Source organism: Ailuropoda melanoleuca, chromosome 11 (genome assembly GCF_002007445.2).
Source record: "Ailuropoda melanoleuca isolate Jingjing chromosome 11, ASM200744v2, whole genome shotgun sequence".
In the NCBI taxonomy this organism is placed as follows: Eukaryota; Metazoa; Chordata; class Mammalia; order Carnivora; family Ursidae; genus Ailuropoda; species Ailuropoda melanoleuca.
This window is the reverse complement of record NC_048228.1, coordinates 50,842,097-50,847,349: the sequence shown is the minus strand read 5'-3', so window position 1 is coordinate 50,847,349 and position 5,253 is coordinate 50,842,097. Positions and strand designations below refer to the sequence as shown.

Genomic DNA, 5,253 nt, shown 5'->3' with positions numbered 1-5,253 from the left:
TTATTTATTTATTTGACAGAGATAGAGACAGCCAGCGAGAGAGGGAACACAAGCAGGGGGAGTGGGAGAGGAAGAAGCAGGCTCATAGCAGAGGAGCCTGATGTGGGGCTCGATCCCATAACGCCGGGATCACGCCCTGAGCCGAAGGCAGACGTTTAACCGCTCTGCCACCCAGGCGCCCCAAAACTTTTAAGTTCTTCTTCCTTTGGGCTTCTCTTGAATATGAAAGTATATTTGAATTAATAGCCTATGGCACTTACCTAGGCTATGTGTGTACAACAGAACACATGCAAGTATATGCTCCCTATTGGTCCAATGCTAATTTTGATGGTATAGATCTCACTGGCATTATCAAGATAACACACCGAGTAAACCCCTTGCCCAAAACCTTTCCAGACCAGACCTTTCTAGGTATAGTCCAAACTGACTTAAATAGACCACCTGAATGTCTTCTGATCATTTAAGTTGCTTTTCAGTGCTTGGAGATGCTTTGACCAGGCAACAGCTCTTGAGCTTGGTTAGAAAAGTTGCTAGGCAGAATTCCTATCTGGTAGGTCAGAAATAGGTCTACAGATTTTAAGCAGTGGAGCTGAGATGACAAGCAACCAGGATTTTTGGCATATCTCAGTGGAATCTAAGTGAGCAGTTGCCACGCTGGAAAAATAAATGACAACATCCTCTGTGCAGAATTAGGACTAATGAACAGAGGGAGGCAGGTTCTAGTTCTGGGTGGAGATGGACTTTCTAAAAGCTACAGCACCTTGAATGTATGTGGAGAACTTGTGAGGTGTTCAAGCTGAGAGGGGATGAGCATTTGTTGGGATGACAACTGCCACTGGGTGGCTTCTCAAGGGCAGAGTGTTGGACTAGAAGATCGCCAAAATCTTCTCCAACTTGGACATTCTATGCCTTCCTATGGAAAACATTCAGCTGAAAGAGGACCAAAAATACGACTTCTCACAAGTGATTGTAGCCAGCAGCAGGGCCAGACGGGGGCAGTCCACCGCTGCCAGCGGGTTTCACGTGACTTCGTCAAAAAATATTGGGGCTCTGGATAAATTTTAATGAATATCTGTTCCTTACCACCTCTGCATATATGTTTATGGTCACTTTAAATTCATCTTATCCCACATGTGTCTCTTCATATTCCCACCAAATCTGCTTTCTTGGGTGTTGTCAAAGATACCATAAACCCAACTTCCCAAGTTAAGACCTTTCAGTGTCCTTATTCTTCATCTATTCAAACTCCACATCCAATCAGGTCACCACATTCTGTTGAGTTTACCTCTGCAATACCTTTTAACTCAGCAAAGAGGACTTGAGTGTGGTCCTTAAGGTACAAGGAAGGAGTGCTCGAATATGAAATTTAGTTAAAGGTTGTCAGTTTCTCACAGTCTTTAAGAGTTTCCTTTAAAATCAGACCCTTTTACCATATCTTACACAAAGACTAAAGTCTGAACTAAAACTAACACCCAAAGCCCTTTAGGATCTGGCCTAACCAACCTCCCAGCTTCATCTCCTGCCTTTCCCCTGACATATACTGTCTCCACTGCAGTCTACCTGCTATGCTCTGAGTGTATCCTGTTCTTTTAGGATTCTGCTTTTATTTACACTCTTCTTTTACCTCTTCCTCTCCTTCTTAGCAAACACCTCCAGTTCAGTTTTTAGGGTTGTAGAAGAAGTTCGATACTATATTGCTGGGAGCAATGTACATCGATCCAGTCTCTAAAATCAATGTTCAATAATAAGGGAAAGAAAACTGCCTAATGGCTCTGAAAACAATAATTTACTACAGGGGACTATATCTGGAGGACATGCTCTCCTTACTCTTCCCACATCAAATGTAATAAGCTTCACTTAAATCATTCATGCATACAAAGCACTCAGCACAGGGCCTGGCATGTAAGAAGCATTCAATAATTATTACTTACCATTGTTGGCATTCTGATAGCTTAAAATGTACTGCTGCTATGAATAGTACTTTTGTAAATACTAGAGATGAAGCTAAGATCAAGACCAATCAAATTTCTTCCCTCACAGATCTCATATTCTAGTGGGGAAAGAGAAACACTAAAGAAACAAATCAAAAATGTAATTTTGGAGAGGGATTCAGTGCAATGAAGAAAATACCACAGGGAGTGGTATACAGGGAGTTGAGGCTACTTTAATTAGGTAGATCAGGGAAGGCCTTTCTGAGGAGGTGACATTTGAGCTGAATGTCAAAAAAACAGTCACCCCCCCCAGAGGACTGGGGAAGCTCCTAAGAGGAAATACCACATGCATAAGCCTTGAGATGAAAAGGGCTCAGTGTTTGCTGACTGACAGAAAGGAGGCAGTGAGGCTGCCATGTAGACAAGGGAGGGTGAGAGGCCTGCTTATGGGCAGCCAATTGTGTACTGAGCCCAAAGGAGCCTTTATTATCAGTTTCTTTCCTAAACTATCCTGAGAAGGTGTTGATGAGGATGGTAGGGGGTATAGTTCATAGTGCTTTGAAAAGGACATTGGGGTTAATTCTAATTGCAATGGAAAGCCACTGGAGGACTTTAATCAGGGACGTAGGATCCTACAGCATTCGAGTGAAAAATATACTGAGCGGAAGTAGAGGGCTGTTAGGAGGCCATTGGAGTAGCCCACTCTAGAGTGCGCCAGTGGTCAAAATTGGGTTGGTGCTGGGTTTGGGAATGGGGACTGACTGCAAGTGGGTATGAAGGATCTTTTTTTAGTGATGGATACTTTCTAAAACTGAATTGTGATAATTGTACAACTCTGTAAATTTACTAACAAGCTCTGGATTTTACACTGAAAGTTAGTAAATGTTATGGTATATAGATTATACCTCAGAAAAGCAGCTCAGAAAGAAAACAGATTGGCTACTCTTTGTGTGTACATTGTCATGTTTTGTGGAGTAAGAGTGGGGGTGCATATTAGCTGCCTGGGTCCTAGAAGTCAATCAATTAAACCTGACTACTGGTTTTTTCCTACACCATGAAAACTCCAAAGTGTGTTAATTTCAAGATGACTAGAGGTTGCTTTTAGCCAGATTTTAACATCCCACACATGGAAGAACTTCGCTATTGCCTACTTTCCCTAGGCTTGGACCTCAATCCCCAGGTGTCTGCAACTCTAATTTAATACACACATGATGGATAGCCAATAATATATTAGCTAAGAACCAAGCTTAAGTCAACTTTATTCTCTTAACAGAGCAAATACAGTGATATGTTCATAGGAATACAACTCAAAAGTCCAAAAATTGCTTTAAGTGTTAGACTAGTTCTTTCTTATGCACCTAATTTATTTTCACTTTTGACCAAATTCCTTATTCGAGTCTTTTCCTTAAGATTTACAGCGTTCAGGAAAATATTTGGTAGTCTCCACTACTACACCTGTTACTCCCAGCTAAAGAGCTTTAAAATATCCATCAATACAGGATTGATTCTATGTGATTTATGATAATTTTTATATATTTATAATAATTAACATATAGATTAGTTTCCTGTAGTTGCTGTAACAAATTGCCACAAGAATAATAGCCATTTATTCTCTCATGGTTCTGCAGGCCAGAAGTCCAAAAGCAGTCTCACAGGACTGAAATCAAGGCTGTTGACAGGGCTGCGCTCTCCTCGGAGGCTCTAGCAAAGAATCTATTCCTTGCCTCTTTGAGCTTCTGTTGGATGCTGGCACTATTTATTGACTTATGGTCTCATCACTCCGATCTCTGCCTCTGTGGTAGTACTGTACTCTCCTCTTCTGTCTGTATCAAATCTCTGTCCTTCTCTTATGAGCACACTTGTCTTTGCCTTTAGAGCCCACCCAGATAATCCAGGATAATTTTCCCATTTCAAGATCTATGACTTCAGTATATGTAGACACCCTTTTTCCTTATAATGTTTACAGATTCCAGGAATTAGGACCTGATATTTCGGGGTGGCTCCCACTCAACCTACTATACCATATAATTTGGAGTCACCTGGTTTGGGAATATGTGGTTCACAGAGGTCCGATTTAATAGATTGTGTGGTTTTAAAGTGCGTGATTCTAACATACTAGACAACACAGAGTGTTCTTTGTAAAACACAATAGTAAGGACTTTGCACACACCAAGTAAATTGTCCATTTCTGCCCTCAACTTATTTGGAGAGTATAATAATACCTCTATGGCATTAAAAACATTTTACCCACAACACAAACAGATAACTGTGTAAGATTAAAAACAGTAAGTGCGATAGGAGGTGGGAGGACCAGGTCCCTCCCACCACTCTCCCATCACCACCCCATTACTTTACACACAGAAATAGTCCTGCCTCGCTAGCCTATGGGATGCAAGGTGGGCACTGGCCCTTTCTTTCCTGAATCGTCAGCTGATAGAGAAAGCAAGAAGTAGTTGTCAAGTCAAAAAACCCTGAGAAAGAGCGACAGACCTCACTTTTCTTCTACTTTTCCCTGACCTTAAGGTACACCAAGATGCAGGAACAAACCCTGGAACAGCTTGAGTGCTGCTCTGAAACAGAGTTTTGTGGAAAAGGCTGGGCTCATTTAGGAATGCACTGTTTCTGATTGATGCTGATAATGGGGCAGAGCCAGATTCTTAAAGTCACTTACAGGGAAGCCTCCAACTGAAAGAGCCCTTACACAACATTTATTACAATCCCATTTTGGATGCCAGGTTGGTGACTGTCCAAGGCTAGATATTCCTCTTTATCTCCATGTCTTCCCTAACCCATCTCCCTGTCCATGGGAAGCAGGGCAGGAACAAGAGTTAGCGGTAATGTTTGGACAGGACCCACGGTTATTACCCCCAAAAGTGGAATACTTTTTGCACAGGGCCCTCTGGTCCCAGAGTTACAGCCACTGTCCCCGGAGGTCTTGCTAAATCCTAACACAACAGCAGTCCTTTCCGTTAAAGAAACAATTTATTGGGCTTATGCCATGTGAGAAACAAACACAAAGGTCTGGAAGGTTCCAGAAATGAAAAGCGCCGCTCGGAGTCCTCTGGAGCACGACCCACCCCTCTCACCCAGTCCCCGCGCCGCGCCCCGCCGCCGTACCTGCAACCAACACCTCATCCTAAGAGACCGACCGCATCTTGCCGGCGGCGCCAGCGGCGCGGCGGCCGCACCTGCGTCTACCCGGTAGCTGCGGCGGCGGCGGCGGGGGCAGCTCCTTTTCTTCCGCGGCGGCGCGGGGCGCTGTGCCGCCCCCCTCCGCGCCCGCCCCTCGCAGCGCTCGGGCTCCGGCCTCCGCCCACTGCAC

The 5,253-nt window shown here is 43.8% G+C and overlaps 1 protein-coding gene across 11 annotated transcripts in view; it reads right to left on the bottom strand.

Moving 5' to 3' along the window:
- The window catches only part of CCDC158 (coiled-coil domain containing 158), an 86,775-nt gene that overhangs the window by 81,176 nt on the left and 346 nt on the right, over positions 1-5,253 (bottom strand). For 9 of the 11 annotated variants that reach the window (XM_034671666.1, XM_034671661.1, XM_034671660.1 and 6 more), the window contains exon 1: positions 5,049-5,247. The exons of the other annotated variants lie outside the window; for them this stretch is intronic. The gene's annotated coding sequence lies outside the window, so the exon portion shown is untranslated. Of the gene's footprint in view, positions 1-5,048; positions 5,248-5,253 lie in introns of those variants that run through there. 11 annotated transcript variants of the gene reach the window in all.